Below are 22,652 nucleotides of genomic sequence, written 5' to 3'. Positions count from 1 at the left end.
ATTAAGAGGTGGGAACTTTAAGAGGTGATTACAGCACGAGGGCTCTGCCTTCGTAAATGGATTAATGTTGCTGTTTTGGGAGTGGGCTCCTTCTAAAAGGACCAGTTTGGCCTGCATTTTTCTCTCTTACCTTTTTTTTTTTTTAATGCCCTTCACCATGAAAGGGCACACGTGAAGGCTCTAGCCAGGAGTCAGTCCCTTGATCCTGAACTTTCCAGCTCCCGAGTAGTGAGCCAATAAATGTCTGTTTATTATAAATTACCTAGTCCGTGGTATTCTGTGTAATAGCATAAAATGGACTAAGACAGTCCTTATTCCTATTAATGGAGGAGGAGTCCTCATGGCCTAATTTCTCATAAAGGCCTTACCTCTCAATATGATTACATTCTTCATTAAGTTTCAACATATTAATTTTGGCAGAAATACATTCAAACCATAGAATTCTTCTCTGACCACTCAAAATTCATGTCCCTCTCATGAGCAAAATACATTATGAATTCCATCCCAGTAGCCCCAAAAGTTTTCATTCATTCCAACAACAACTAAAGTCCAAAGGTTTATGTCAATCAGGTATGAGTCAGACTCAAGGAACAATTCATCCTGAAGCAATTGTCCTTCCAGCAACGAGGCTGCAAAATCAAGTAAGTTATGTGCTTCCAAAACACAATGGTGGTATGGGCTTGGGATAGACATTCCCATCCTGAAAGGCAGAAATTGGCAAAAAGAAAGGGGTAACAAGTCCCAAGTAAGTCCAAAACCCAGAAGGGCAAATGACATGAAATCTTAAGGCTTGAGAATAATTTTACTTGACTCCACATTTTACTTTCAAGACAGACTGGGGCAGGGGTTGAATCTCCAAGGGTCCAAAGGCCACGATCCCATAGCTATGCTGGGCACAGCCCTCAGCCCTCAGCCCTCATGGGATGGAGTCTCCTGCCTGCACCTCTTTCAGGTTGGCATTGCATGCTGGTGACTCTAAAATGTGGAAGTCTCCAGCATGGTCCTGCCCCCATGGTTCCACTAGATTTTGTTTGGTGCTCTCTGAGGTGGCCTCACTCCCACAGCTCCACTGTGCATTCCTCTGATGGAGATGCTCTGTGGCTTGCTCTGAAACCTGGCGGAGGAAGCTAGGCCTTCAAGGATTCTGAATTCTGTGTACTTGCAGAGTTAGCACCACATGGATGCTGCCAAGTGTTATGGCCTATACCTTCTGAAGCAGTGGCTGGAGCCACATCTGGGCCTGTTTGAGCCACAGCAGGGACAGCCAAGGAACATTGTGCCAGAATGCAGAGAGCAGAGATTTGAGGTGGCTGTGGGTGGTAAGCTTCAAGTTCCCATGGGCACTCTGGGCCTCTCCCTCAAACCTGCTCTGCCCCCCAGGCCCTGGCACCCTGCCTGTGATGATGCAGCACCCTCGAAAATCTCAGAAGTGTCTTTGGGGTCATTTTCCCATTATCTTGATTAATAACTTTATAAAGACCTTTATCCTTTTGGTGAGGGAGAAGTCCTTATGGCCTAGTCATCTCTTAAAGGCCCATCTTTTCATGCTGTCTGTCACATTGGCCATTAAGTTTCAACACCCAAATTGTGGAGGAGACACATTCAGATCACAGCCATAAGCCAATGTAAGCTTGGAAGCTCATGGACATTCTTTTTGGATTGCTTCAGTTTTCTGGTGTAGTAGGAAGCTAAGAAAGACACTGGGAGAGGAGACACTGGCATTTTGAGGAAAGATAAAAGAGAGAAAAGGTGTTATTTGAGAGAATGAGAGGGTAAACAGGTGGGAAATATTGTGTGATGCTTTGCAGCTTTAAGGGCACCTGTAATGTTCAGCCTTAACTTTAGAGATGAAGACCCTAAGTCCTGGAGAAGTGACGTGCCCATCCTTCGATCATGTGGCCAATTGAAGTAGGCTCCTTACTAGAATCCAGGACTCCAAATGGCCACCTCAACAATATTTCGTATGTGTACTTCAGGTGGTCTTCTGTTTGATTTTATCTATTACTGAACATAATAGATCTCCAAGTCAAAAAGGCTGCTTTTAATACATTCTTTACATGACTGTTTGTGATATCTTCTTTACGGAAAGACATAGGCTTTCACTTTGAGACACTTATTTTTTCCTTTAAGGCTGTCTTTCAGATTCCCTCAGGACAAATGTCTTATTCATTAAAAGTACAAAGACAGAAATTTGAAGCAGAAATTTAAAATGCCCACCTGGGAGAAACCAGATGAATGCTTCACGATCCAGTTCTGTGACAGGTGAGACAGCAGCAGGCTCCCCATGTCTCCTAAGATACAGCCTTCCACCAGAAAAAAGAGAACATCTAAAGTGCTTTAGTGTGACCTGTCTAAAAGTAAACTTTTTCTTTCTCTGGCGAAGAAAACAAAAGGAAAACTTCACATCCACTTGAAGTTTGTAAAAGAAGCAGGAAAACTCTTGACTCGCAGGGAAGCTGTAGCTGGGGCTGGTTCCTAGAGTGGCCGCGATGATGGGAGGGCCAGACTAGGATTAGCTCTTCAGCCACGCCTCCAGACAGGTATGGGAGGCGCCAACTTTGTGTAACTACCTTCCCACTCATTTTGAGAGCGCAGAGTTTGCACCCTGTGCTTGCTGTCTGGTGGCTTTCAACTTCCATTGCCAGCCCTTCCCTGGAGAGATGTATTGTGTTAGTACTTTCCACTGAAGGGTATAGTCTGGTGTGTTATTACCTTCTTACAAAGATCTAGAGCAGCGTTTCTCTACCAACGCTCCTCACCTGAACCACAGAGCATAGAATGACCGTTTCAGCTCATCAGAGAACAATTACTTGCGTGTATAGTTGCTGTTTTCAGTTGTCTAGTCTCAGAAGCGGAACAGCCTCTCATGCATCTTTCCAAAATTGGTGGACTCTGCTTTGGCACAGCAAGGATGATGTTTGCAAAATGCTGAGATAAGCAATCATTACAGAATTTTTCAAGTCCAATGGACAAGAATAGATAGATAAGTTAAAATGTTAGATATTTTAAAAGTTATCGTTGTAATTGGAAAATAGGTTGCTTCTTTAAACTGTAATGAATCATCATACTGATAACATTTAGTATTCGCTCTGTGGGAAAAAGCTCAAGCTCTGTTCCAAACATGTTGTTTCTACATTAATTCTGCCACTTTCTTTTTCCCCTTCCCTCGCCCCTTGGAAGGGTAAAATATTTAATATTTACCCTTTAATATTTAATATTTTAAGTTGAAGAGAAACATCTAAGTTTAAAAATAATTTTTGTTTAAAACTTGTTTTTGATTTTGATATTATCTTTATATCCTAACTATAAACAGAATCAATAATGAAAGCCATAGATGATGATGGAAGAGCTTCTTAGGTCCGTGCTAAAAATGAAACAAAACCTTATACCTTTACTAGATTTCAGCATAAAAATATGCATATGCTTAAAGAAATCCATAAATAAGGGTAAATCTCATACAAGTGAAATAAGATTTGAATATAGAAAGAATAGGACCCGAAAGTCATTCTGCATTCACAGAAATCTAGTTTTCAGTATAAAAGATCATTTTATGACATGCTTTTGGAACATCAGTAGGTAGAATTTTTTTTAGCATAGACCCTGACAACACTTTCTTTCAAAAATATGGAGTTAATATGTCACTCCTGAAATTATTATCATTTTTACTTCCTTAATGTTATACTGAACACACAGAATTTAGGACTGAGGCAAATGAGAGTTAGTCTCCTAGTCACAGCTGTATTTTTTACTGACTAAGAATTTTGAAAAAATCAAAGCATAGACATAAGTTCACTTCTATCCATCCAAAGAAGCACAAAAAAAGAGCTGTTTTAAAAGATCACGTCATAGGCGGGTATAGTCCCATTGTTTAGCTGCCTTTCTCTTGACTCTCTGACCTGGGACATTGTGGGGATTTGCCTCATTCAATAGTTACAGTTCCTGGCCTCAGTTCTCTTGACTCTATCCTTGAAGTCAGAAGTATTAGACAGAAAAAAATAGAGACCTGATTTTTTTTTTTTTTTTTAGAGAAAACGTGTGGACAATATTTAACTGATTAATGTCCTCTGTCAATCACTTGAACATTACTAGCCAATACATGTGAGCTTTTCCAAAGAGTTGCAGCCATGTGGTTCAATTCTTATTGGTTCCTTTTCAACAACCTGTGACCCACTGCCCCTGTAAAATACTGCTAGCCCTATTTTCACTCTTATTATTTAATACAAATGATCACTGTTCTTTTGTATTATTTTCCCTTCTCTTAATTTTCTTACTCCCAGTTTTTCCTCTACTACTCCATCTTCTTGCTTAAACCTAACACCCTCTGCTGGTATCTGACAACATTCTTTATTCTCAAGGGTGGCATCTTAGAGTCAGTAAAGGGCACTTCAGATCTTTGGGTCTTATATTAATTTTGTTACTTTAATTAATTTACACAGCTGAGAAGGTCAATATCAAGACTGCCCAATTACTGATAAGAAGAGATAGACAAGTCAGCTGGTGATAGCACTTAAAAACAAGGGCTAAGTGGACTCTGCCTAGGCGACAGGGAGGGCCAGGAGCAGGGGCCTGTGCTGTGAAGGGTAAGCCCTCAAACAAGGTGTACAGCAGTGAAGTAAGGCCTGTTTCCTCCTCGAAGATTTTGTTACTATCTTGCCCCTTCCCAGATACAATCCTTTAAAGATTTCTTAGTTTCTTTTGGAGAAAATTCTATACTCCCCTTGTTTTCAAGGCCATCTCCAAATAATTGGCTTCAAAGGGCCTTTCTAGTCACAGCTTCCATTAGACCCTTGCAGGCTCCTAAGCAAACAGGATCATTTATTTATTCATTCATTTTCTTAAAACTACACCCATTTCTAGCCTCATTCTTGGATCAGGCCCAGCATGGCCTTCCCTGTCTCATGTGCTCACACAAACTGACTGAAGATGGATTCTAGATCTCCATCACGAGGACTCCTTTAAGGCTCCCAGGGACGAATAACCTTCAAACTTACCATGAGGAAAATGTTTTCTTTTTTATACCTCTTCCACAGGGAAATCTTTACATTTCTATACCATTTTTATGTAGCTCTTAAGTTATGTCACAAATACTATTGTGTCCCTGTTAACCTCTAAACATCTTGAAGGAAGGAATTCTGTCTTACCCTTTTTCTACCTTAATGGTAGTAAAGCTTTACTAATGGAAGAATGAATGTGGAAGGGTGTTTACAGGAAATAGTCTTTTGTTCAATACTGAGTAAGCTGGCTGGTTTCTATCTTATCTCTTCATAAAGCTCCACAAAGTGACAGAATTCTTTTTTTTAATTGAGATCATTCTCAGCTCTAGTCTACCTCCAGATGGTGTTTTAAATTAATGGCTCAAAATTTTACTACTTTTGAGAACTTGGGCAAGCTAATCAACCATTCTTAGTCTCAGTGTGCTCTTTATAAAATGGAGACAACGTTAATCCTTCCATTGCTTTGTGAGGCTTGAATGAGATGCGAGTCCCTCAGTTCATCTCAGGGCCCTGGGCTCAGTAATCATCCACCCGCAGGACTGAGTTGAAAGAACAAGCACATTCAAGGAAACAATGGGGTTTGCTTTTTTCCCAAAAAAGTATTTTTATTGTTTGGCAACCAATAAAAAGTTCATAATTCTACTATCTCTCTTTCTCTTTTTATTTAAATAAGCAAGCAATCAAACACATAGTATTTTTTCTGTTAAAAATGTATTCAGTATGTAGACAAAATTTAAGAATGTTAGAAAAACTTTATATGGAGACAACAAAGGTCATATAATTAGATGTGCCTTTTGTTGTTGTTTGTTTGTTTTTGTTTTTGTTTTCGTTTTGAGACGGAGTCTTGCTCTGTCACCCAGGCTGGAGTGCAGTGGCACAATCTCACCTCACTGCAATCCCCACCTCCTGGGTTCAAGCAATTCCCTTGCCTCAGCCTCCTGAGTAGCTGGGACTACAGGTGCACACCACCATGCTCGGCTAATTTTGTGTATTTTGGTAGAGATGGAGTTTCACCACTTTAGCCAGGATGGTCTTGATCTCCTGACCTCATGATCCTCCCACTTCAGCCTCCCAAAGTGCTGGTATTACAGGCATGAGCCACCGTACATGGCCATGCCTGTGTTTTAATGCTTTTTATTTTTTTTTAATTTACATGATTCCAAGGGTCTGTGTAGGAAGATAAGTTTAACCTAAAACAATCTTAGCTGAAGCAAATACAAAACAGGAAATTTAGACACAAGGAAATAAATACCAGTTCTAAAGTATGCTCTTTAAAATAGCTTTAACCAGCATAAGTTAAAGCTATTTTTATATTTGCATCTATATTTGTGAACTAAATCATCCATGCAGGTGTCCAATATCTTGCCAGAACTGTAAACTGCAAATTAGGATGCAAACTCATTGTTTCTCAAGAAAGTGACCATGAGACTGAACTTAGTCACTGGTAATTATTCTTGATTCATCACCAAGGGCAGAGCTGATTTTACCATTTCATAACAAATCATTTCTGAACAGTTGCCTCCCAGGTGCTTACGAATGAAGAAGTGGGCCAGGCGTGATGGCACATGCCTGTAATCCCAGCACTTTGGGAGGCCAACGTGTGTGGATCACCGGAGGTTGGGAGTTTGAGACCAGCCTGACCAACATGGAGAAATCCCGTCTCTACTAAAAATACAAAATTAGCTAGACATGGCGGTGCATGCCTGTAATCCCAGTTACTCTGGAGGCTGAGGCAAGAGAATCGCTTGAACCCCAGGAGGCAGAGGTGGTGGTGAGCCGTGATTGTGCCATTGCACTCCAGCCTGGGCAACAGGAGTAAAACTCTGTCTGAAAATAAAAAAAGAAAGAAAGAAAAGAAAAGAATGAAGAAGTGGTTGTCAAAACCGCACTGGCAATATTTTTCAAAATGTGGATCTCTGGTCACGTTAAAAGTTTTTCCCCTACCAGGTTAGCAGAAATACAAAATAGAGATTGGAATTTAGATGTAGAATTCTGTGTCAAGACCACATTTGATAACCAATTACACACCACAGTTAAGAAAGTGAACTGACAGTGTAAGAGCAAGGCATCCTGGCTTCAAATCCCAGCTCTGCCATATAAGGCTTGGCCTTTCTGTGCCTCAATGGTCTCACCTGCAAAATCAGGATGTTATCATCCTCCAAGGATTCCTGTGAGGATTAAATTGTTAATATGTTTAAAGTGCTTGGAACAGAGCACACATACCCTGAAGTCATTACTACCATTATTACAGTAACACTTTTCTTTTTGAAAAAGGACACTTTTTCCGTTAGTTAAGACAAAACATGCCATATACTTGCGAATTCTTAAAAACAATGATTGAAATTAAAATTCTATAGGAGAGTGACTTAAATTTTTTTGTGGTCTAAATGGATATGCCTCCAGTTTCAGTCTTTAAGCAGGATGCATGCCAAGGTCAGAAGGAAAGTGACTTCTGCTTTCCCAAGCCGGTGAGGGGATGGGATTCCTGATGAGTGCTCCAAGTCCCATCAAGGAGGTGATGTGCTCCCTTTCCCATCATGTCAGGCAGCACATCAAGGAGGTTCATGTTCTTTCAATTCAAGGAATGCACATTTCATTGCTTGAAAGGGGAAATTTTAAGTGTTTCCTGAAAGGTTATATGGAATATTATGACAGACTTAGGACAACAAACAATGCTTCTGTTCACTGTCAGAGTCTCTTTGGCAGTATTAAGAGTCAACCACTCAGTAAGAAGCTGGATCACACACATCTTCATTTACTCATATAGTTTTGGAAATGCCAATAAATCCTTTTACTCCAGAAACATCACCTGAAGGGTACTTGGCTTCACAAGAGGATTCAGAGTCATAATACCTTTTGCTTGTGGCAGGGGTGTGATGGTTAATATTGAGTGTCAACTTGATTGGATTAAAGGATGCAAAGTATTGTTCCTGGGTCTGTCTGTGAGGGTGTTGCCAAAGGAAAATAGTATTTGAGTCAGTGGACTGGGAGAGGCAGTCCTACCCTCAATTTGGTGGGCACCATCTAATCAGCAGCCAGCGAGGAGGCAGAAGATGAAGAGCAGACTTGCTGAGTCTTCCAGCTTTTGTCTTTCTCCCGTGCTGGATGCTTTCTGCCCTCAAACATCAGATGCCAAGTTCTTTGGCTTTTGGACTCTTGGATTTACTCCAGTGGCTTTCCAGGGACTCCCAAGCCTTTGGTCCCGGACTGAAAACTACACCATCAGCCTCCCTACTTTTGAGGTTTACGGACTCAGACTGATCCACCACTGGCTTCCTTCCTCTTCAACTTGCAGACCGCCTATCCTGGGATTTTATCTTGTGATCATGTGAGTCCACACTCCTTAATAAACTCTCTTTCATATATACATATATCTTATTACTTCTGTTGCTCTGGAGAGCCCTAATACAAGGGATTAACATCAGAATTTTGAATTCACCTAAAAGCAAGTGAGGTTGCATGAAATAAGCACAAGATTTCCCTCCAAAATGAACCTTAAGTTAAATGGAAAGTAAAAGAATAGATGAGAATTTACTTTTATATTTCTGAATGTTGTTTCTAATAAGAGGCATACCTTTATTTAGTAAGTAATTTGAGAGGGTCTGAAGACTAAACTACATGTTAAAAAACATTGCCAATGTTTTCATATTGTAGGAAAGTTATTTGTTGAGAAACAATGTATTATTTCATTAGACCATGCAGATTATGGTGGTGTGATATTATACCTACAGAAATACAATATAGGATAATGTTATAGTTTATTTTAATAGAGCCTTCTAAATGTTGCAAAAATCTGATTTTTAATTTAATAAGATTTTAATCAAGAACATTTTGCAAAGAATCACAGCAAAGGTTAGTATTGTAAAGATTATTTATTTGTTTTGTTAATCCTGGAGAAAAGTTGTTACAATACTTGCCCTTTGTAATATTTCAATAAGACTTACCACCAAATAATATGGCGACATTCATAGCAATAAAAATTCCACTGACTTATGAGTTAAAAACTCAACCTTACGCAGCCGATGGTTGGTTCTCATGCCCTGAGAAACACAAGATGCTCCATGGAAGTGCTAATGATTTTACCATCATAAAACTAGTTGTATTTACATGTCACATGCCCCAGAAGTCAAGCACGACCTACTCAAAACCTTAGCTCTGCACTATAAAGGTCTCCTTCCTCTCTGAGCTAAGATCTTTAGGGGAAGAAGAGCCATAAGTTGATTAGAATTTGCTTCCACAAGTTCCAGTGAGCAGGGTAGTAACTGAGAACGCAGGCTTTGTGGTCTTATAAATCTGAATCTACTAGCTGTGTATTCTTGGGAAAGTTACTTAACATCTCTAAGCCTCAATATTCCCACTAAAAAATAAGAATTTAAAAGTAGCATTTTCGTAGGTAATGATGGCTATGTGGTGCCATGTGATTCTTGGCACAGATCCTTCATGAAATTGTAACTATTGTTTTATTTACACCATACATTAACAAATAGAATGTTATATGAATTAAACGAAGCTATCTTAACCAATATGGGTGATAATAAAGAATGCTAATCATAACTGGAAAAAAATTATTTTTTATCTTTAAATAAGGATACCTGATAAAAATCTACTCAGAATACAAATATTACCAAAATACAAATCTACTAAAAGTGAGATTATCCCCCATAATCTCATATAAAAATATTTAGGTTGGTAGCGGTGGTTCTCACCTGTAATCTCAGCACTTTGGGAGGCCAAGGTGGGTGGATCACCTGAGGTCAGGAGTTTGAGACCAAACTGGCCAACATGGTGAAACCCAGTCTCCACTAAAAATACAAAAATTATCTGGGCGTGGTGGCAGGGCCTGTAATCCCAGCTACTCAGGAGGCTGAGGCAGGAGAATCACTTGAACTCAGAAGGTGGAGGTTGCAGTGAGCCAACACCATGCCATTGCACTCTAGCCTGGGCGACAAGACAAAAACTCCATCTCAAAACAAACAAACAAACAAATAAATAAATAAATAATATTTAAAACATTGATTTTTTAAAAGCATCTGGTAGCCTGACCAATAACCAGAGAGAGAAAAAGTAATGCTCCAAGAGTAAACTATTACATTTTAATTCTCAAATCATTTAAATTGATAATTTTATGGGTCCTTACACATAAACAGCTGAAAAGTTAAATCAATTCATTAAAGTGTACATAAATTCACTAAATGTTCTTAATCATCATTAAGCCTTAAACAACTGTGACATCAAAATGATTGCAAAGAAACAGTGATAAATTACTTCAAGTTATCCACTATATATTTAAATACTAGGATATTGGTAAGTTATTTGGTATTTTAGGGGATATTAAAATACCATCTCTAATATAATTTATATTATGTCATGCTACCCATAAGTTTATAAACAGAACCTTAAAGTGATTATGCACTTAAAAAAACATATCAGGTAATAAAAAATCTGAACACCAGATTGGTACAAAATGTGAATATCACATAAAAGTAAATTGGCATTGAAAATGAGAAGCTGTTACCCTGTGAAATTATAATGTAAAATCACACTGGATAAAATGCAGTATCTTGAGTATAATCTGTTATGAATTCTGAAATTGTGTACAAAATGTATATTATATGGATTATAAGACCTTTCTCAAATGTAGACTCTTGACATACCTGGCCTGTAAAAGATATATACACTGACAGATTTAGGGAAAAAATCGCAATGTTCTGAGCCCAGTGTGCCTCTTTGGTCCATAAGTGTCATTTACAAGAACAATCATGATTCTCTGATTCCTGTCTGTTACTCCCATTATGTGCCGGTTGCTCACACCTGTGGTACCAGTCACTCCATCAGACCTGCCTTCTGGGCTGCACACTCTTGGAAGGAACCGTAAAGGAGGTCTAAGGGCAAATATCCTTTCTGTTAGGATCTGACCCATGTCTACACCCGCCTTGCTGGTGCCATATTCAATCTATGAGGACCTATGGGATTCTAGACCTTTGTAATAGATCTAAAACTCCAACACGAGTTATGGAATTTTACTATATAGTCCTGTTTCTCGACGTTTTTGTCTTAATCACTTCAGGCTGATATAACAAATTACCATAAACTGGGTGGCTTAAACAAGAAACATTTATTTCTCATAATTCTGGAGGCTGGGAAATCCAAGATCAAGGCATCAGCATGGTCAAGTTCTGGTAACTGCTGAGTGCAGACTGCTGACTTCTTATTGTATTCTCACATGGTGCAAAAAGAGCAAGCTAGTTCTCCGGCCTCTTATGGCAAATTTGTGAAATTTCATATTTAGACATATCAAAGTGCTAATGTTTATTTCAAATAGAGAATCAGTAGGGTGATAGATATTTTGGCAAGAAATATAATTATCTCCCTATATAAACGAATTTTAAATATTAAAGTTTATTTTCCAGGTATGAATTCCTTGGCTCGTATAAAATGTATATTTCAGAAGATCTCTTTCTTTGTTTCTGCTTTTTATTCCAATTTCATAACTTCTCATAAAAAATGAAACAAGATAAAGTTAAATGCTGTGTAATCCAGCTATCTGGAAAAGAACATCATTCTTCTGGTGACACTGAGCATGTAGATGAGGGATCACAGTGAAGGAAAGTTATCCTGGTGGAACCAAGCGTCCCAGTGGTTGCAGATTTACAGGGAAGGGATTAAGGAAGTTGGGAATGTAGGGGAGGAAAAATACTATTTACTTCCATCATCTTCTTGCCTACAGTCAATTTTGTCTGAGAGTAGTGACAACTACAGAGATGAAGAGCTAAGAAAGACAGTTTCATCTTCATTTCTGACCATTTCACCTCCAAATACGGCATTAAAGGCACTACTGTAAAGTAGTTTTATTACTCCTGTTCTCCTGCAAGCCTGGAGGACATTGCCTGTGTCCCCCACATCGACTTCCTTCAAGCCAGTTTTGATTCAATTGTTCCCACCCTGACTTGACATAAGAGACAATATGGAACACACAAGTGACATCTATATCCTGGAATGCTTTCTCTACCTCAGAGAGATGACACGTCTCCATGTATAAAGTTGATTCCTTCCAGAATGGTTTGAGCAGGAATACTTACGTCAAACAGAATCAAATGGACTCCCTTCTGATTCAGAGAACAGCCTAGGCAGAACCCAAAATATCTACCACTTCCTGTAATGACAACAGCTTATTTTTGAAAAAATAATTTCGACTTTTATTTTAGATTTAGGGAACATATCTGCAAGATTTTAACACAGGTATGTGGTGTAATGCTGATGTTTAGGGTATGGAGTCCATCACCCAAGTAGTTGAGCATATTACCTAAAAGGAAGCTTTTCAGCCCATCTCCCCTCCCTCCTGACCCATCTAATAGTTCACAGTGTCTATCATTACCATATTTATGTTAATATGTACTCAGTGTTTAGCTCCCACTTACAAGTGAGAAGAAGCTGTATTTGGTTTTCTGTTCCTATATTGTAAGGATTTATCTAGGATTATGGCCTCCAGCTGCATGCATGTTTCTGAAAAAGACAGGATTTCATTCTTTTTCATGGCTGTGTAGTGTTCTGTGGTGTGTATGTGCCACATTTTTTTTTTTGAGACGGTGTCTCACTCTTTTGCCAGGCTTGGAGTGCAGTGGCATGACCTGCAACCTCTGCCTCCCAGGTTCAAGTGATTCTCCTGCCTCAGCCTCCTGAGTAGCTGGACTACAGGCACACACCACCACATCCAGCTAATTTTTTTGTATTTTTAGTAGAGATGGGGTTTTACTATGTTGGCCAGGATGGTCGCCATCTCTTTACCTCATGATCTGCCTGCCTCAGCCTCCCAAAGTACTGGGATTACAGGTGTGAGCCACAGTGTCCAGCCTATGTACCACATTTTAAAAATCCAATCTACCATTGATGAGCACTTAGGTTAATTCTATGTCTTTGCTATTGCAAATAATGCTGTTATGAACATAGGAGTATATGTGGGTTTTTTTGTAGAATGATTTTCCCTTAAGTATATGCCCAATAATGGGTTGCTAGGTTGAATGGTAGTTCTAAGTTCTTTGAGAAATCCTCAAACTCTTTCCACAGTGGCTGAACGAATTCACATTCCCCTAAACAGTTTATAAGCATTCCCTTTTATCCACAGCCTCACCAGCATCTGCTGTTTTTTGTAATATGAAAATATTAGCCATTCTGACTGGAATGAGATGGTATCTTATTATGGCTTTGACTTGCATTGCTCTGATGATTAGTGATGTTGGACACTTTTGGATGTTTGTTGGCCACTTGTATGTCTTCTTTTGAGAAGTGTCTGTTCATGTCCTTTGCCCATTTTTTAATGGGGTTGTTTGTTTATTTTTTCCTAATTTCAATTTCTTATAGGTTCTGGATATTAGATCTTTGTTGGATGCATTGCTTGCAAATATTTTCTCCTATTATGTAGATTGTTTGTTTACTCTATTGATAGTTTCTTTTGCTGAGCAGAAGCTTTTTAGTCTAATTAGGTCCCACTTGTCAGCTTTTGGTTTTGTTGCAGTTGCTGTAGGAAACTTAGGCAAAAATTCTTTGCCAAGGCTATGTCCAGAATATTGTTCTTTCTTAAGTTTTCTTCTAGGATTCCTATAGTTTGAGGTCTTATATTTAAATCTTGAGTTCATTTTGAGTCAATTTTGTATGGCAAAAGTAGGGGTCCAGTTTCATTCTTCTGCATATGGCTAGCCAGTTATTCTAGCACCATTTATTGAATAGGGAATCATTTCCCCATTTTTTGTGGGCTTTGTCAAAGAGCAGATGGCTATAGGTGTGCAGATCTCCTTCTAGATTATCTATTCTGTTCCATTCATCTGTCTGTTTCTGTATCACTACCAAGCTGTTTTGCTTACTGTAGCCTGATAATACAGTTTGAAGTTGGGTAGTATGATGCCTACAGCTTTGTTCTTTTTGCTTAGGATTGCTTTAACTATTCGGGATCTTTTTTGTTTCTATATGAATTTTAGAATAGCTTTTTTTCTAGTTCTGGGGAAAATGACATTGCTAGTTACAGCATTAAATATTTAAACTGCTTTGGGCAGTATAGCCATTTAAAAAATATTGATTCTTCCAATCCATAAGCATGGAATGTTTTTCACTTATTTGTGTCATCTCTGATTTCTTTCAGCAGTGGTTGGCAGTTCTCCTTGTAGAAATCTTTTCTTATTCACATTATGGAAACTTTATTTTTCTTGACCTTTATTTTTCATGTGATTTCTGTGTATAAAGAGTATGAGAGTAACCCTTTTACAAATAAAACTAATTTCCTAGAACAAACAATGACAAAACTGGGCTGGTATTTGATGTGAATCCATAGGAGTTTAAGCTTCAAATCCAGAAAAGAAGTTTGCTAAAATCACTTTCAACTTTGCATCTGATTCTTCTGAGATCTTTCCATCAACCCTGATAGTGTCTAGCAGGGCTTGGTGCTGAGTGACAACATGAGACAAGAAAGCATTCTCAAACTTTGTAATCTTGCTGGGCTCCAGTTTATCAAGATACCTCCATACACCCACGTAGATAACAGCCACTTGTTCTTCAGTAGCCATGGGAGAATACTGTCCTGGCTTCAGCAACTCAGATGCACACCATGACTCAAAAGCTGTTGAGTGGCAGCATCGAGGTCAGAACCAAATCGGGCAAAAGCAGCAACCTCGCGATACTAAGCCAATTCCAGCTTTATGGTAACTGTCACCTGCTTCATAGCCCTGGTTTGGGCAGATCCGACACGAGACACAGACAGACCAACATTAATGGTAGGGTGGATACCTCTGTAGAGCAATTCTGTTACCAAAATGATCTGTCTGTCAGTGATGGAAATGACTTTCGTTGGAATGTAAGCAGACACATCACCAGCCTGTGTCTCTATGACTGGCAAAGCAGTCAAGGAGCCAAAAGCATTGTTCATCTTGGTTGCTTTCTCCAGCAACCAGTAATATGGGTAGAACACATCACCAGGATACACCTCATGACCAGGGGGTCAGTGGAGTAACAGAGACATCTGATGGTAAGTAACAGCCTGTTTGAATAAGTCATCGTAGATGATCAAAGCATGTTTGCCATTGCCTCTAAAATACTCTCCTACGTAACAGCCAGAGTAGGGAGGCAGGTACTGAAGTGGGACAGCAACCAAGGCCATAGCTGACACCACAATGGTGCAATTCATAGCATCTGCCTCTGTAAGTGTCTTCACCAACTGGGCAACAGTGGATCTCTTTGGATCAATAGCAACATAGATACAGTACAGCTTCTTCTTTTCATCAGATCCATCACTGAAATGTTTCTGGTTAATGACTGTGTCAATAGCAATTGAAGTTTTCCCAGTCTATTGGCTCACACTGGCCATGGCCAATTGGTACCAAGCTATCCATAACCTTAATGCCAGTGTACATTGATTTCTGCACTGAAACTTAAGGAGTGATTCTGGGGGCTTTCATACCAACTCACCTATGGGTATTGGAACCAATGGACCCTTTCCATCAGTAGCATTGCCAAGGGCATCAATGACATCATCCAACAGCTCCTCACCAGCTGGAGCATCCACAGTGACTCCTGTCCTCTTCCCTATATCCCCTTCCTTAATTAGTTTATTGTTTCCAATGACAACACCAACATTGTCAGGTTCCAAGTTCAAGGACATAACCTTTAAGCCTGAAGAAAATTCTGCCATTTTTTCTGCTTGAACATTCCTCAGCCCATGTACATGGGCAATACCATCACCGATACTTAAGCCCAGTTTCTTCAAGGTCAACAGAGGTATCAGCTCCAAGAATATGCTTTCAAGAATAGAGGACATCTCAGCAGTCTGTCTTCTGAAGATGAGTGTTAGAGGTATGGAAATTCCTTGCAGCAGTGAAAGATGAACCCAAGGCATTTCTGGAGACAAGTCCGGCCTGCCAAGGGAGGGCACGTGCCACAGCCGCGACAACGTGCACTGACAGCGTCTTTGCAGTTTCTTCGCAGGCTGTACCTCCACAGCCGCAGCATCTGGACCCCTTGGACAGATCTTTAACCTTCTTGGTTAGTTGTATTCCTAGGTATTTCTTTTTGTGTTTGTGGCTATTGTAAATGGGATTGTGTTCTTGATTTGGCTCTCAGCTTGAACATTATTGGTGTATATGTAACCAGCTCAAGTCCAGTTGCCCTACTCTCAGAAGTCAAAGCATGTGGTGAAAGGAAAGCAACCGTTATTGGTCAAATGCCAGCAGATGGGAGAATCGCTGGGCATAAGGCTCACAAGAGCCATCTCAGCCTTCTGGTCTGAGTGAAGGGGTTTAAGAAAGAAAAAGGGGTGGGATATAGATGTAAGTAGTGAAAAGGGAGTGCATATCTGCATGTCTTACTCCCATAGTTATCTCAAGTAATCGCCCAGCTAGAGGTCTGATTTGCGTCATCCTGACTTGGGCATAACTCCCCTGCAGAAGATCTGCACCTGGGTCTCTCTGCCTGGTTTATTTCCCATTTGGTCCCTGGAATTTCTAAGCAAGCACATAATTAGATAAGCAAGCACTGTGCATAGATATACCTGGTGGGAAAGGGAGAGGAACAAAAGAGTCTTATAGTAAAAGACTGCATTCTGAGATTAGGAAGGAAAGGAAAAAAAAGTTTAAAAATGCATTTCAAGGCTGGGGTACCCAGTTGTATTTAGAAATGCTTTTGATTTTTGCATATTATTTTTGTATCCTAAAACATTACTGCAAGTCATTTAGCAGTTCTAGGGGCCTTTTGGCAGAGTCTTTAGGGTTTTCTAGATATAGAATCATATCATCAGCAGCCAAGCATGGTGGCTTATACCTGTAATCTTACTCTGGGAGGCTGAGGCAGTCGGATCACTTGAGGTCAGGAGTTCAAGACCAGCCTGGCCAACATGGTGAAACCCCGTCTCTACTAAAAAATAAAAAATTAGTTGGGCGTGGTGGTGAATGTCTATAATCCTAGCTACTCAAGAGACTGAGGCAAGTGAATCGCTTGAACCTGGAAGCACCACTGCACTCCAGCCTGGGCAACAGAGGGATACTCAGTTTCCAAAAAAACAAATACAGAGAGAGAGAGAATCATATTGTTAGTGAAGAGAGATAATTTGACCTCTTCTTTTCCTATTTGGAAGTCTTTTATTTCTTTCTCCTGTCTGTCTGCTCTGGCTAGGACTTTCAGTACTACACTGAATAGTAATAGTGAAAGTGGGCATCCATGTCTTGTTTTTGTTCTTAGGGGGAATCCTTCTGGCTTTTGCCCAGTCAGTATGATGTTGGCTGTGGGTGTTACAGATGGCTCTTATTATTTTGAGGTGTGTACCTTAGATGCCTAGTTTGTTGAGGGCTTTTATCCTGAAGGGATGTTGGATTTTATTGAAAGCTTTTTCTGCATCTACTGAGATGATCATAAGGGTTTTGCTTTTAATTCTGCTAATGTGGTGGAGCACATTTATTGATTTCCATATGTTCAACCAGCCTTGCATCCCAGGAGTAAAGCCTGCCTTATTGTGGTAAATTAACTTTTTGATGTGCTGCTGGATTCCGTTTGCTAGTATTTTGTTAAGAATTTTTGTGTCTATGTTCGTTAGGTATATTGGCCTGAAGTTTTCTTTTTTTATTGTGCCTCTGCCCAAAAAAAATACCTGCAGAGTTCAAAGACTGAAGAAAATAAGTGCCCTGTGCATTTTCTAATAAAGAAGCTTTGTTGACCCTGGAAGGGACCATTGCAGTAGAATAGTGGAGAAGATGCCAAACTGCAGGGGCTGGAAAGAGAATGAAATGAATGAGGAGGGGAGTGTGGACAGCTCTGTCGTGGGTCTGAAGGATGTAGAAAATATAGGGAAAAACTCAGAAGCATACATGATGGTTGAGAGTGGTCATATTGATTGGTTAAAGATAGAGCAGAAATAAATAAATGTAAGTGCTGGTGGGGAAGAGCCAGTAGGATGAGAATTTGCAGGTAGAGGAGAGAGTGATAAGCTAACTGAACTAATGGCTGAGCTGACAGAGTCCAGGTGGAATGGTTGGGCATGGAGGAAGATATCTCTTCCCCTAGGCAAGGTGGACACAGAGATAGGTGAGTGCTCTTAGGAATGAAGGCAGAAGTGAGAGGGAACAAAGTCAAACATTATGCTTTTTTCTACCATAGTACCTAGCACCCTGTTCCTGGGACATAACAGATGTCCAATAAATAAGTGCAGAATAAATGAATTACACTTTCATGTAGTGATGTAATGAAGAAAACTAAAGCACAATAGGGGGTTGAAATATGCTATGTGGGAAGCGAAAGAGAAAGTTGCCCAGGAAAATATGGAAACAGCAGGTGGTATTCCAATTGGGTTTGGCAGCTATGCCTTTCAAATGAACTTCTAATGCAGTTGTATGAGTTTCTCCATCTGTTTGAGAGTTTTTTGTGTAGGAGGAGAACAGAAGACAGTCTGGTGGATTATGATGTGGAATTTTTTTCCATAGGAGGTATAGCAGAAAGACAAAGTCATGGAGGAATGGGGATACCGACAAAGATTGTCACAATGGGCCAATTTATTCTTTACAATACAATGAAGAAAGGCAGAGTGGAGGTGATGAGTGATAGCTGGAGGAATGTCATTTGGAATGAGTATACATGTATGTGATGTTATAATTGAATATTCAAAGTCATTTGGAATAATTGTATGTGTATATGATGTTATAAGTGAATATTTCAAAGTCATTTGGAATAATTGTATGTGTATATGATGTTATAAGTGAATATTTCAAAGTTGCCACACATCTAGGATTTGGCTGTGGAAGTGGATGGCTGACAATCCTGATATGGACAAGATCATACGACTTAGAATTCAGAGTATGGGAAGGGGCGTCCTATTGTCCTTCTCAACTCCTGTCTCAAGATACATGGTCTTCTCACCATGAATTGTGAGTGTGTCACACATAATTTATTAAGAATAATCACTATGAATTTATTAATAATATAATTTAACAACCATTATGTGTCAGTTATAGAAATGATGGTGAAACTTGGTTCTAGAAAAAAAGCTTCAAGGTCTTCAAAAAAGCAAAGGAAAGAAATACGGTTCGTGTGGCTGGATGTTGTGAACCTCAAGGAAAAGGGTTTGTTACATAGGAGGAATGATCTGAGCTGCACTGAGGATGGAGAACACCGGCCTCTCCTCCCAATCTCAAGAAGCTTCCAACTCTGAGAAGCGTCCCTTTGCGATTGCTGGAGGTGGGAGGTGGGCAGCGTCTTTGTAGAAGGCTCACTTAAGTCAAGGTGTGTGAGGTAGAGAATGTGGAGGGAGTTGATGAGAATGTAACGGTGTTCCAGAGAGAATATGGTGGAGACATATAGGAGGGAGCGTAGACTAAGAGAAATAATGAACAGAGCAGCTTACCTTTTGAGTGGAGAATCAGGATGGGAGAGAAGGAGGCATGTGAGAGAACCAGCCAGATCATTTCTGAGAGCTAATCTACAAGTGTAGGCATAGAAAAGAGGGCTCGAACTACTTGAAGAGGAGAGATTCTGGGTTTAGAGGAAATAGCATGTTTGTCACAATGAAGCCTCTTCTATCCAAGGACGCATTTTAATTCAGGCTCCATTCTGTATCCTCTGCGTGAATGCTGTGAAGTTTCTATATTTGTCTGTGCCTGTGTTTCCCCATTTCTTCGAAACAAGAAAAAAGAAAATGTTTCCAAACTCTATTGTGGCTGCTGGAATTGTATAATCATTTTATGTAAATTTATATGAATATGTGTGGTTTCTAAGAGAGAGAGAGAGCGCTGGTATATAACAAGAACTCATTAATGATGGTTGTTACTATTATCAGTTTTCAGCTTTTTATGTTTACTGAATTCTAGTCAATGTTACATCAATATTACTGTATTCTTACCGTGCCATAGCAAAGTCTATTTGAACTTTCCTGGCGTGGTCACTGGCAAGTTGGTTTCTATGAACACATCTTTCCTGCCTCAAGGGTTGATGCATGTGAGGCAATAATAAAGCAATGATATAAATTCTGTGGCCTCTGCATTCCCCTTTACCATTGCCCCATTCAGTCTGGTGGAATATAAGACATGCATCTTTTATAGTCTCATATTTATTTTTAGAGCCTGGCCTGTTGCCTTATTTTTGCTCAGAAACATTGATAATTGAATATATTTTTGTGTAAGTAAAAAGTCAATTCAATATGATCCTCTGGATATAGTTCTTATATGGTAACTTTTTCAATTTAACATTTTCCCTAATACTACTCCATGCAGAATAATAATAGAAAGTGTTCTTCAATCTAGAAATGTGACAGTTTACTCATCCAGATGAACATTTGGAAAAATTTCCCAAATTTCTGGATCTTTAAAGTCCGAAGCTCTTTTTTCATTTATCTCATCCTAAACAAAATTTAAGTACTGTAAGGAGGAGCGCTCAGTAACCTTTTTGTCCTTATAGGATTTCTGCTTTCCTTTATCATGAGCTGCCCTACTAAAAATAAATTAATACATTGTCGGCCAGCTCCAAAAGAATTGACGATTTAATGGTCAAATAATGTGTTTCATAAAATAGTAATTTCAGATCAAATAATTTGTATTCTCTCACTACAGAAAATGTAAAATACTGCCAAAAAAACAACTAAAAAAAAACTTTAAAAAAAAAAAAAAAAAAAAACCTTTTTTTTACAAAGTTCCAGAAATTCCACATGGACATATTATAATATGCAGTATCTATAATTTTAACAGCTTTGCAACTAACGAACTCTAAAATAGCTACACATTGTTATAATTTTACATTTAGATATTTTCTATCCTAAATAACTTTTCTTTAATAATTTGATCCACTGTTCAACAGCAATCAGCAAACATCTATTTACTCAGTAACCTTCATCAAGCCTTTCCAAGTCATATAACATTATTGCTTCCTACCCCAAAGAAATCTAACTGAAAACATCACCCATATCTGAACAAATCAGTGCTGGAACAAAAACTAGAATTCTGATTCTTGGCTCCAATATATTCCTGTGACATAACCTTGACTCTTAAATACCGTCTACTTGATTACAAGTCAGGATTCTGCAGAACACTGATATGTTTTTCTGTTGTTGTTAGGACATTTGTTCAAATGACCGGTGTAAATAGTCGATATTAAGGCCTGTCCACAGTAATAGCCTTCCCAGATATAAAGGATCACAGCTGAGAAAATTAAGACAGATTTTTAAAAATTTTGTTTAAGCCCAATTTTTCTTTTTCTATATCGCTTTTAGAAGTTGAGGCACATGAATACTTTCTATGACCTTTTCTCTGAATGGAAAATGAATTTCCCGGCACTCAGCATATCAAATCCTGAGAGACTTTCCTAGGCCGACTTTGGCCACCTCAATTTCTGAAATGTTATACTGATTACTTCTTTAAGATATTGTTTGGCCCAAGGTCATGGAACATATGAGCTCATTCTGAGCATGAAGCTCCCGAGAGAACAACAGTACAGGATGTCAGTTTGGTTATGGCATCTGAAAACTCATAAAAGCAGACTTTCATTAAAAGTAGTATTACCCCCAGCCCTTGCCCTCTGAGAATTCACGTATGAATAATTAGGAGCCTGTAAGTAGTGGCTGACCCATAGTACACATTTCTCCTATTTTTTAAGTAAAAGGATTTTTTTTTTTTTTTTTTTTTGGGAATAGAATTTCCCTCTGTCGCCAGGCGCCAAGCTGGAGTGCAATGGCATGAGCTCGGCTCACTGCAACCTCCGCCTCCCGGGTTCAAGCAATGCTCCTGCCTCAGCCTCCCAAGTAGCTGGGACGACAGGTGCATGCCACCACACCCAGCTAATTTGTGTATTTGTAAAAGGATATTTCTATAAATTTTCTCAAACATTTCCTACTTTTTCATCGTCAAGTGTAATTTTTTTGAAGTTGAGCCTTGCATTTACTTGCATATTTGGGGCTACAGTTCTGTTGCTTTTGTTGTTGTTGTTGTTGTTGTGACATTGTCTCGCTCTGTCACCAGTCTGGAGTGCAGTGGAGCAATTTCAGCTCACTGCAACCTCTGTCCCCAGGGTTCAAGCAATTCTCCTGCCTCAGCCTCCCGAGTAGCTGGGACTACAGGCGTGTGCCACCATGCCCGGCTAATTTTTTTGTATTTTTAGTAGACACAGGGTTTCACCATGCTGGCTAGGATGGTCTCAATCTCCTGACCTCGTGATCTGCCCAACTCAGCCTCCCAAAGTGCTGGGATTACAGGCGTGAGCCACCGCACCCAGCCCCTGCTCTGTTTTAAATTACAAGATGATAATGATAAATCTTTAGGTCCTTTCCTAAATTCAGCAGTTAATTGTGATCCAATCCTATATAAAAGAAGAGTATTACTTGTTGCCTCTATAATCATCACTTAAAGAAATAAATATAAAATTAAAGGGAGCGTGCCAGTTAAAAACCAAGAAAGAATACTGGGCTACTGAACTTATCAGGGAAATCTATTGTCAGAATATTTTAATCATTTTTTCTAACTGTGAATGTAAAAGACTGATAGAAATATAATATAGGTTGTCTTTACTGAGTGCTGGGAGCATAGTTGTGTGATCCTAAAATTATAGTCTTAAATATAGACAGACAGCTCTCACAGTTGGTTTGCATTTAAAAAGTAATTGTGATTGTATTTGTCCATTTTGCATTGCTATAAAGGAATACCTGAGGCT

At 39.3% G+C, this 22,652-nt stretch overlaps 1 protein-coding gene and 1 pseudogene across 1 annotated transcript in view; one reads left to right on the top strand and one right to left on the bottom strand.

Moving 5' to 3' along the window:
* The window catches only part of ZNF484 (zinc finger protein 484), a 442,175-nt gene that overhangs the window by 267,860 nt on the left and 151,663 nt on the right, over window positions 1-22,652 (top strand). The window lies entirely within an intron of this gene.
* Window positions 14,306-22,652, bottom strand: part of LOC108294702 — a 38,034-nt pseudogene continuing 29,687 nt past the window's right edge.

Source organism: Cebus imitator, unplaced genomic scaffold, assembly GCF_001604975.1.
Source record: "Cebus imitator isolate Cc_AM_T3 unplaced genomic scaffold, Cebus_imitator-1.0 Scaffold598, whole genome shotgun sequence".
Lineage (NCBI taxonomy): Eukaryota > Metazoa > Chordata > Mammalia > Primates > Cebidae > Cebus > Cebus imitator.
The sequence above is the reverse complement of the archived record's forward strand: the minus strand, read 5'-3'. Positions and strand labels throughout refer to the sequence as shown.